The 12565-nt window shown below is 37.8% G+C and overlaps 1 long non-coding RNA gene across 1 annotated transcript; it reads right to left on the bottom strand.

Moving 5' to 3' along the window:
• Positions 1–1453: 1453 nt before the first annotated feature.
• LOC139855701 (uncharacterized) lies at positions 1454–5462 on the bottom strand. Its single transcript, XR_011761526.1, has 4 exons — positions 5277–5462; positions 4447–4583; positions 1786–2649; positions 1454–1678 (listed from the first exon to the last, which is right to left on the bottom strand). It is a non-coding gene; the product is annotated as an uncharacterized lncRNA (long non-coding RNA).
• Between the last annotated feature and the right edge of the window lie 7103 nt (positions 5463–12565).

Raw genomic sequence — 12565 nt, forward strand, 5'->3', positions numbered from 1 at the left:
AACCAGTGGCCAAGTCTTACTTCCCGACGAAGTAAAAATCTGTGAAAGTGAGTTATAGTCCCACTTTTAAAATCTAATATTTTTGGGATGAGAATACATGCAGGTTTTATAAATGATTTACAAAATAGACACAAGTACGTGAAACTACATTCTATGGTTGAATTATCGAAATCGAATATGCCCCTTTTTATTAAGTCTAGTAATCTAAGAATTAGGGAACAGACACCTAATTGACGCGAATCCTAAAGATAGATCTATTGGGCCTAACAAACCCCATCCAAAGTACCGGATGCTTTAGTACTTCGAAATTTATATCATATCCGAAGGGTGTCCCGGAATGATGGGGATATTCTTATATATGCATCTTGTTAATGTCGGTTACCAGGTGTTCACCATATGAATGATTTTTATCTCTATGTATGGGATGTGTATTGAAATATGAAATCTTGTGGTCTATTATTATGATTTGATATATATAGGTTAAACCTATAACTCACCAACATTTTTGTTGACGTTTTAAGCATGTTTATTCTCAGGTGATTATTAAGAGCTTCCGCTGTCGCATACTTAAATAAGGACGAGATTTGAAGTCCATGCTTGTATGATATTATGTAAAAACTGCATTCAAGAAACTTATTTTGTTGTAACATATTTGTATTGTAAACCATTATGTAATGGTCGTGTGTAAACAGGATATTTTATATTATCATTATTTGATAATCTACGTAAAGCTTTTTAAAACCTTTATCTATGAAATAAAGGTTATGGTTTGTTTTAAAAATGAATGCAGTCTTTGAAAAACGTCTCATATAGAGGTCAAAACCTCGCAACGAAATCAATTAATATGGAACGTTTCGGGTATACGGGTTTAGGGTCGGGTATGGTTATAGATTTTTTTTTTCCGGACTCGGGTTTGGGTTTGGTTTTAGTTAAAACCTCATTTGCCCGACTCGTATACCCGACCCATTTACCCGATCCATTTATTATGATTCTATGTTTTAGATTATTAAACTTTTCACCTTTTGAGCTGCGGTTGCTGTTTCTATTATCATTCTATATTTTAGATTTTCATTAATATTGCTAAGACCTTCTGTTAAGAGTTAAGACATGTTGTTGTTTGATGTTTTTGTTATCACATTCTATTTTTGCATGATATTAGAATTTGATAACTCATGGCTCATGGTACTCTTTTGACATTATATTATTATTGAACCACAAAAATTGTTACAGGTGAATGTCTAAACGGGGATCCCCGTTACCGGTGGGGAAACCCGTTACCCGATGGTTAGTTAATAAATGGGTACCCGCTGGGTATGGAACCGGGTTTGGGAGTGAGTTTTTTAAGCGAATTCGGGTTTGGTATTGTCTATACCCGACCAAACCCGACCCGATGCCATCCCTACTCCAAGCAAAGAAAAATAAATTGTCGTAGCTGCAACTAATGGTTGCCCTGCCAAGATATGACATATCTATTCCATTGATCATCAAAATGTTGTTATTGGAGTTTTTTTGAACAAAGCGACCAAAACTCAGGTGTTTATAGCTATTACTATATTAGGCTGCTTACATACAACTTATTGTTTATCATCCAGAAATACATGAGCTGCCATGGCTGCAACTCAGTTGCCTTGCCAAGATACAGCTCATTTTCTCCGATCGTAACCACTTCGAAAAATATCTGACAATAGTCATAAGTCATAAAACATTAGCCACAATTTCAAGCATTCGTATATCAAAACATCCACCATAATAACCGAAGTGCATAAAACAGTAAACGAAACTGACCGTTTAATGCAAACCACGACAACCACCAACCACACCATTGCAACCGATTTCCAGCATATTTGGTGCAAAAAAAAGAAACCATAAAGTCAATAACGTAATTTTTTTAACCTGCAACAACGTAATTACTTAAGTAAAAAATAGTAGGTATACCTTATAATGCTTGGAAGGATAGAGATATCTCAGATTGCGGTAACGATGGTTACAATGGTGGTGGCTATGACGGTAATCTTTTCACCCATGTTTGAATTGATTATAATGAATCAGAGGGAAAAAACGGATAACTGGCTAAGAACCTCGCTAGATTCAAACGAATGAGCGAAAAGAAGCTGGTTTTGCAACACAGGAAACCAAGATTTGACCAAACCTCGACTCGATTGTAAGAAATCAGAGTGAAATCGTAGAAGCCGCAAGCAATTGTACACGATTCCAAGGGATTAGTGAGTAGAAATCAAGAAGAAAGATGGGTCCCAAGTCGCGAAATCGCCGATAAAAGCAGCAAAGGTAAACCCTATTTTTTTTTTAAGCGTCGGGCTTTTAAGGGGAGGCAAATTGTCATTTTGGGGGTTTTGGGGAACAAAACGACCAAAACTCTTATGGGTATTAGTATATAAGGTTAATGTATATGTGGACAATTTTTGAAGTACTCAATCAAATATAAACATACAGTTAAGAACATTGTTAATAACTTTTTTATAGTTGATTTGGTTTAAGTAACTTACATCTTTATCCAGCAGCAGACAACAAAAGGTGTTTGTTTATATACTTTTTGGAAGATGTGAGATCCATGTTCGGTACACTCTTGTTTTGAGAACTCCGTTGATATCGTTTGGTTTGAGATTAGAAATCATCGTTACTGGTTCCACTCTGTATTAATCAAGTGAATAACAATTTAGTAACAAAAAATTACAACTCAAATAAAATCAACATAAATTAAAATTTAAAAAAAAATTAACTAAATTGAACACATATGAATATGAATAACAATTATAAAACATTATTCAGGTGGTATATCTTCCTTATAATAACCAATTAACACATTAATAACATGTACAATTCACATCGTTATATTGTAACAGTAGCTAACTTTTTGCCACATCGAAAAGCAACAAATTTACATATAATGTAAATTTCTACATGGAAACCCATTAAGCTTCAGGACTCCCTGAAAAGATAGTCAACATTGTTTCATCCAGAAATGGATTTCATTTGAACTTTGATATTCTAAAACTTATGGTTTTTTATGAAAAAATTTAGAAATTGGTGAATTTGTCTGCACAAGAAGAGATGATTACCTAAAAAAATGCAAACTCGTTTAACCTGACTATTTGGACACCTATAATGGTGATCAACTTCTTGACTATATGGTTAAATGTATGCAAGAACTCATGTAGAAACACATAGCATACAAAAACACATATCGGACACCAAACTTTTAAATAAGACTGTTGAAATGGTACATTTGTAACCACTTGTCGAACTAAACGGAAACATTACGTATAAACTTACTGTGAGGAAGTCCAGAAATTTCAAACCAATAAAAGGTCTAATAAAGATAAAGTATGTGCTAAAAACACACTGTATTATTATATAAATACTTAAACCGTGATAGAATATGTTTAAACACTAATATCAACATGTCATTTAACAGTGAATTTTTTAAAACTCATATGTATATAGTTGATTTAGTTTAAGTAACTTATATCTTTATCTAGCAGTAGACAAAATTCTTTTGCACTTTTCGAGCGACGTGAGATTCATATTCGGTACACTCTTGCTTCGAGAACTTTGTTGATATCGTTCAGTTTGAGATCAACAATCATCGTTATTGGCTCCATTATGTATTAATCAAATAAATAACAATTCAGTAACAAAACATTATAACTCAAATCAATATAAATTAAAAAAAAATTGAATACACGTGAATAACAAACTTAAAACATTATTTAGGTGTGCATATGGTAATGGAAGGTATTAATGTATTTTTAACTCCATTTGTATACATGATACTTCTTACTTTTTTTGCCCAAACAGGTAAAGTGGTGACGTGGTAGACACTGCCACGTTACTGCTTTTACCTCAGTTGATCACATAAGTTATCTACAATGGAAAGAAACGAATTTTTTTTCTTACATACGGTTAAAGAAGGGGAAAGTATGTTGAGCTTTGGTGCTATAAACCTAATCTATTAACATGTATTAAATAATACATAATCTGACTGGAAACTAATAAAATGAGTGCAGTTGGTTTAAAGTATATACCTACCGCATTCGACATATATCCTTATGACCCGTATGGGTCATAATTTCTAATTTCAACCAAAACACACCCATAACTCATTTTCAAGACACCAAAACTTCCGAACTCACTTAACTCAACATATGGGACGTCTCCACGTTGAACGTTACCCATTTTGACACTTTTTGACCACATGGGTCAAATGTTCAAATAGTCGGAACCAAGACTTTTCTTCATTTTGACTGTAATTTTACTACCGATTCACTTCCAAACGTCTAACAAATCAACAAAACGCGAATATAACTGAGCATACTCAATTAAATACAGAAATTCAAACAGATACTAAATTCAAATTCAAATCACAACTAAATAACAAAAAAAGTTAAACAATAAGAAAAAGATAAAAAAAAAAACAAATGCACTCACCATGAAGTGTAGATTCATTGCAGTCACGATGGTAGAAACTTCCATGAACTCTGTTGTAGTGCTCATTAAACGTTTCTTCAGATTGTGAACCGCTGTATTTGAAGATGTGATTGTATCATTGAAAACCTGGCCTTAAACTAAAATACAAACATGTATACACATATGAGTGTACAGAGCTGACATCATAAAACTGTGCCTAACTTTTCTTTTAAACATCTTTTGATCGAAAGATAGAATATCATACAAATTAGAAAAACTACGACTATGGTCAGTATATTTAATAATAAGTTCATGTGAAATGAGTCAAAATGTTAACCACTCTTCAATGTAAAACTACAGCAGGCTTACCTAATAATGTCAACTTGATATAGCAAAAGAGAAATTTAATTTAATTTGATACAAACTTGAGGCCAACTAATTTAAGAACAATTAATCTTCTAAGCAATCATATACAGCCAACTAATCAGCAATTCAACACTATCAGTTTAAAAAAATTAGACCACTTTCTGAAAACCCCTTTTTTAGCACACAGTTAACCATTAATGCAATCATCTAAAACTTCACATTCACAAAGATTACCAATTGATCAGAAACTATCTTTATATCCAAAATAAGGGGGAAAATAACATAAATAAATCTAGAAAATCATGTAAAATTGCATACAAATAAACATAAACAGGATCGAGACTTCACATAAACCTATCAATCAAAAATCACAACATAACCTGCTAATCAAACACCTGATAGTAATTATTAAAATAAATTCCGCAGCATCAAAATTAGGGTTTAAGAGAAGACAATAAAAGTTAAAATCAATTAATAGTACAAACCTTTCAGTTAGCTGCCGTATCCATTTGCTCCCTCTTTTATCAACTTACGCACAAACACGGCTGTAACTGTAATCCTTCGATAGCGATAACGACAAACATAGCAGTTACAGTAGTGGTGTCAGGCATCGGAACTAATAGAGGTAACGGTTTGAGGCCGATTTCCTATTATAGGCTGAGAAGGGCAAATCAAATAATATAAACCCTAAAAGTGTAAGACCCGTTCGTGATTTTAATATTTTAAAAGGGGCATTTTGGGTATTTCGTGTTGGGACCGGTTTTGTGGCTATAAATATGGTCAAAACCTTATCTTATCCTCATTTTCACATCCACACAATCCTCTCATCTTTCTAGAGTGAGAAAGCTCCATTTTTTTAGAGAGATAAAGCTTGGATTGGAGAAGAAGGAGTTGGAATCTCTTCAAGGTGCAAGAGTTAATGTTGTTCATCTCCCTTCTAGCTACGTTTTGATGGTGATGGTAAGTTCTAGCTCTTATTTTTAATTGTTTAATTCTTGTTTGGGTTAGGGTTTGAGTTAATGATGAGTTATAGAACCCATTTCCTATGAAATTTGGGGGTTTTGGTGTAAGCTTGTGGTTATTAACCCTAATATGGTGAGATTAGGGTTTAATGATGAATTTGGGTGTATTTTTCTTTGATTTAAGTGATAGTCACTAGATTGGAGGAGTATTGGTGATCTTGCTGTTCATAAGAACAAGTTTGAAGTCATGCACACAAGGTATTTGATGAAATGCCTCAAAGAGGTGAAGTTGTTGTGGATGTCTATGTTTATGATCTAAAGCCAACCTTTGATAGTGTTGTTAATCAATTGGTGGTATGGTGGTGATTTGGGTGTGTTAAAGAGTTTGATTTTGGTCAAAATTGGATGTTGACTTGGTTTGGTGTTTTGGAAATATAATCATTAGTCGTTAGTGATTTTGAGCGTTTTGTGACTTTTGTCAAAATGGGTAAATTGACTTGGGTCAAATTTGGTAATGACACTAATTTTGGATTAAATGGGTGTTTAACACTTTTGTTAAGTGTTAAATGGCGTTTTTGAATGAAAGTAAATGTGGGAAGTGATTTTGGATTAAAATGATATTTTTAACATAAGTTAAACTTGGTCAAAAGCAATATGAGTCAATGTTGCACGTGTTGGGGTTTTGGTGTAATTGGCGTTTGAAATGATTACTACCTAAGTAGTAATTTAGTGTTAAGACCTAGGTTTGGTCTAATTGGGGTAAAGTATGATTTGGGTTAAATTGTACTTTATTGTGTTGGTTTGAATTACCACCCGAAGTGGTAATTGGTTTGTGTCCATTAGGTGTTAAATGGACGGGTTTTGGCGAGCAAGGTGTGATCCCTCGGCTAAGGGATGTTTGTGTCAAGTTCTCTTTTAGAGAATGACTATTTATGTTTATATTGTACCTATGTGTGATATAGGTGATTACTTGCTCGGATTTAAGGACGAAGATCATGTTGTACATGACTTGTGCGGGCATTCCAAGGTGAGTGCAATAATTATGCATGTACGTATATAATGTATTTATTTGTGTTGCGTGAAATGTGGGATAGTCGCAGTGTTTAAGACACCACATTCTACGCAACAAGTGGGATTGTCGCTGTGTTCAAGACACCGCTCATTGGTTTGATTGACATGTGGGATAGTCGCGGTGTTTAAGACACCACATTGTCATGGGAGTGGGATTTGTCGCGGTGTTCAAGACACCACTCATGGGTTTGATTGACATGTGGGTTAGTCGCGGTATTTAAGACACCCTTTGTCATGGGGGTGAGTTAGTCGCGGTGTTTAAGACATCACCCGGGGGATTAGTGATTACGCGGTGATTAAGTACACTAATGGATGTTATGAACTTCGACGGCCTTTCGCGAGTACCGTTCCCTTGTACGATTGTGAAACAACCCAATCCGTATTAAAATCGGCCCGTAAAATTTTTTTATTTTATACATTAATATTTAGGTCCCATTTATGTTTCCAAAAACATCTTTAACACAATAATAAGTTCAATAAGCTTTAAAACATTTAATACAAGTTTAAATATTCAAACGGGCAAACACGACCCGACTATTTTAATTTCCAACAAAACTGAGCATGGTGATTGGGGATACGCTACCCAATCCTAATCAATACAAAATCACGTCTTCTAAAGCAATCTACGCGAGTCCACTAGTCCCCATACTTACTCGAGCCACCGCCTCCATGCAAATCTATAAAAAATGTAAACAACGAGAGGGTAAGGTAACGCTTAGTGAGTGAGAATATACTACATACATATATATGCATAAAATGTACACGCCACACAATAATAAACAAATAACGCATACCGGAGCATTAAAGCATAAAGGCAAGCTAAGCTAAGCATACCGTACGATCACTAAGCAACAAGCTAAAATAACAACAAATATAAGTTCACCAACGACGATGTGAACAACGCCAATAAGCTACACCCGGAGGGTTAGCTATAACACAACAATACGACAATATATAAAACAATATATAAACGTCCAAGGTTAACCCCTTAACCCAATACCAAAACCAACTATCAAATACCAAAATGAAGATTGGCCGAACTACACGAGCCTTAGTAAATCCACATCCACGCAAGACTACTATCTTCAATAACACAACAACATCATGGTTGGCCGAACTACACGAGCCTTAGTAAATCCGCAACCACACGAGATCACTACCTCAATAAGATTACTGAACTACATGAGTCATCATGAATCCGCATCCACACGTGATCCACTTCTATAAGATGACCGAACTACACGCGTCATCATGAATCCGCATCCACACGTGATCCACTTCTCCAATCACAACTCACTACCAACCCTTCGCCATTGGGGTTGTACAATCCACATCACAAGCATATGTGATAACGTACACACAAGTGTGCACCTCGCCAAAGGTGGTCAACCAAAATGCACAACCGTGCCAATTGGACCTATTACAAAAGTCCATCAAATCCACCTATATGTGAAGTGAGCTCTATAACTGAGAACCACTTCACCCGACCCTCACCCATCCTACACATACATATGCACATAGGATATTAACACTCACCTTGTCGTCTTGATGAATGCTACCGAATAATCCACAACTCGCCGATGGAATGTACCTATTCCAATATCACAATACAAGTAACACACTTAGAGTGGATTTACAAACCAACTCAAAACGACACTTGGTGCAATTTCGACCCAAATGCACCTCCAAGCACAAACCGCGCTCAAACTAACCAATAATCACTAACACTAGTGACAATGGTCCTAATAAGCCAATTAAATTCGAACATTAGTGTTAAACACTTGTCTTGCCCAATTTGACACCAAACCCCTAATTTTGACCCATTTCAAAATTAGTCAACCAAACACACCCAAATGAGTTCAAACACTTCCATAATTACTAATCATAGTGATTACACTCAATTTAAAGCCCTAAACAAGGCTAAATCATCAACCAACCCAAAACTCGCCTTCATCACTAATAAACCCGAATCCTAGTTATTATCTTCCATTAACAACTAGTGGAGTTCCATTTATGAACACACAATCAAAAGCCCTAAATTTGAATGATGAACACGAAAATGAAATTCGGAGTTAGAGCTTACCGCTAGTATCACCTTGTAGCTAAGAACGAGGAGAACAAAGTTGCCTCTTACGCTTATGATCGAATCCCGCTCCTTCCTTTCCAAATCTCACTTTGAATCAAATGGGGTTTTGAAGTTTTGAGAGAAAAATAGAAAGAAAAGGAAAAAGAAATGAAAGAGATGAAATGAGTGGATGGGATTTAAGATCCCAATCTGGCACTCACGCGAAATGACCAAAATGCCCTCGAACCCTCTTAAAATTACAAAATCAGGGATCAGCTCGCCAGCATCGTCGCGCCGTAGCCCACTTCCTCGCGCCGCGACATACAACGCGATCTGGTATCTTGTTTACCTGCCTTCTGAATCTGAAATGCTTGAAATGCCGCGCCGCGGCCCCTTCTGTCCCGCCGTGACCCAAAACGTGGTCTGGTGCCCCTTTATCCTTGCAACGTACATCCAAATAAAAATACCTAAATATCATATACGGGGAAAAACGGGGTGTTACAACTCTCCCCCACTTAGATTCGATCACGTCCTCGCGATCCTAGTCACTTAACCAATCTGAACCTACACGCTATGGTTCTCGAACAAACGTTCCAATCCGACTTCCAACACATTTCTCATTAACCCAAAGATTAATCCATTAACTAAACACACTTGCACGTATTTCTAGACGTGCAATACACACAACATTCGAAGTCTATAACGATTACTTAAAATACGCGAAAACGCCACGTGTCCTTCCAACTCCTCTAGGTAATTCTTCTCAAAGAGTCACCATTGACAACCAAATCGTCATCCGCGATTTATTAAAATCCACAAATCCGAGCACAAGAACTTGCACAATCCCTCACGTCGGGAAACTCAACCAATCTCATACCGAGATCTCAACCCGTTAGCGTACCATACCAAGTACAATGCTAAAAGTAAACACGTCCCAAACTAAAGTCAACCATCTAACCGATGAAGACCAAATAAAAGTGAAATCTCACGGATAACACTTACCACTTAACATCCCTTGTAGTGCGCAAACACGTCTAATACGCAACTACCGCAAACACGTGAGCAAAATACGACTATTGCATCACAATTCACACCAAAATGGTCCTTACGACCCCACCATTGGCGTATAAAACAACCAATAGATCACACAACATGGTCCTTACGACCCCACCATTGGCGTATGAAACAACCAATAGATCACACAACATGAAGGCTGGCCGAAAACTACACGCGCCTTAGTGAATCCGCAACCACACGCGACCCACTACCTCCACCGCATAACAATCGGGATTGGCCGAACTACACGCGCCCTAGTGAATTCGAACTACACGAGAATCACTATCCCAAAAGAATGACCGCATCCACATGTGTCATTGTGAATCCAAACTACACGAGACTCACTTCCTCAATATAATGACCGCATCCACACGAGTCATTGTGAATCCGAACTACACGAGACTCACTTCCATAATAAGATGACCGAACTACATGTGTCATCGTGAATCTGCATCCACACGTGATCCACTCCCAATTCTCAACACATGAATGGTACTCGCATTTCCCACCGGTACTCACATTTCCCGATAATGTTATACCATGCTGATATAACACTACTCCCATCACACACGCTCTTTTAGCCTCAATCAACGAGTAGTGTAACATCACGCACTGCTACACCATAGTGAATCCTAATGGATACCACTAACCATACCCACGTCATGGTGATACCGGCTCCGTGGTTCACACCATACACATCGCCATGATGCTACCGGCTCCGTGGTTCACATCATAATTCACCCGCACATACTATGGCACTACCGGCGCCATGGTTCATACCATAGCACACAAATACATACGTACGTGTACACAACGCCAACACAATCGAGCAAGAACCACCTATATCGCACATAGGCACAAAACAATAATTTTCTAAAAGAGAATCCGACACGTACATCCCTTAACCGAGGGATCTCACCTTACTCGTCAAACCCGTCCATTATCTCTCAATGAGATTTACCACATTACCACCTCGGTGATGATTTAAATTCAAAACCATAAGTACAATTTATTCCAAATCGTACTCTTACCACAAATCGATCAAATCTAGGTCCCGACACCAATTCCGGATCTACTAAGAGTATCATCCGAAACCTCACACTAAAACCTCCTCGTGCGGGAGTGTAACTCCCCCACTTGGAACTACGTTTCATAACCGCACCTTGTACAACCGTACAATGCTACCAAGTGTAGACTTTACTAACAATTGGGTTCACACGACCCATCACCACTTCTTGCTCCTACCTTGAGCATACGAAGGATTTTAACACATCCTTAAACACTTCGAACGAAAAGTGTACCACAAATTACACAAACTCTACTCTCGTAATCATCCAATTGCTATAGTTTGTCACATTTCCACCTAGTCACTCATGTACCTAAGGGTTTCTCTCCGGTACCCTAAGTACAATGTAACCGCAACATCATCTGAGTCGAATACTACGCTAGTAGGTATGAAAAAGGCACCTAATATCTCGTCACGTAGACTCCATTACCAACCTACATCGAGATCAAACACTCGACCTTTAGAGTTTTAAACCACCCGTCGAACCTCATGGTTCGTCAACCTCTACACGAAAGCAAATACATGCTTCACAACCGAACTACCAAGCCCTTACCCATTGCTTGGTAGAAACATTTCCCAACACTAAGGAATGCTTGGTTGCACCAAGTCTTATGCCCTTCGCCCATCGATCAAAACATCACCATAGGGTACTTTCGTTAGGAATGTCACCCATAACAATAACATGCACAACACAAGGCTTTTAACAAATCCAACCCCACGGAACATAATAAATAACCAAAGGACATATTTATTAAAACGAAACGTACCTTAACGTCTCCTTACCGCACCCGTCCCCGCTAACTCGGGATATTCAGACTTACGATGTCCTTCCTCTTGGCAATTGAAGCACACCGTGCCATCACCTTTTGGCACCGAAAATTCCCAAGACTTGTGACCCCTCACGCCACAATTGTAACATCTAGACACACTAGAATCTGATATACTTGTTTGTGTACCACCCGTGCTCACACTTGCACCCGTACTTGGAGCACCATACGAAACAACCCTTCTCTTACTTGAAGGTTCGCCAATCTTCGATCGCGAATACGACTCGAAACCCCTAGCCATGTTGAATAACTCTGCAAACGAGTTCACTTGACCAACACTAATCTTGCCTTGCAAGTCATCATTCCAGGTTCGATAGAAATCTTCCATCAACATACGATCATTCCTAATATACTCCGGGCAAAAACGAGCCTTCGCCATAAAGGTCTTCTTGAGAGTATTCAAGTCCATCGATCCTTGTTGTAAATTTCGCAACTCATTATGCATTTTTGACAAATCGGCTGAAGTCCAGAACTCCTCGAAGAATTCCTTCTTAAAATCGTCCCACGATAACCCCATAAACGCCTCTCCACAGACAAGATCAATTTTACCATCCAACCAATCCTTCGCCCCACCCCGCAACAAGCTAGTAGCGAGTCTTGTCATCTTCTTGGGAGGGTATTCAATAGTGCGAAAACACCCTTCGACATCCGAGATCCATGTTGTGCTTACCAAAGGATCCGGTTTCCCGTCATACATCAGGGGTTTAGTCCTCATGAAGCTCTTAAG

This window comes from Rutidosis leptorrhynchoides, chromosome 6, assembly GCF_046630445.1.
Source record: "Rutidosis leptorrhynchoides isolate AG116_Rl617_1_P2 chromosome 6, CSIRO_AGI_Rlap_v1, whole genome shotgun sequence".
Lineage (NCBI taxonomy): Eukaryota > Viridiplantae > Streptophyta > Magnoliopsida > Asterales > Asteraceae > Rutidosis > Rutidosis leptorrhynchoides.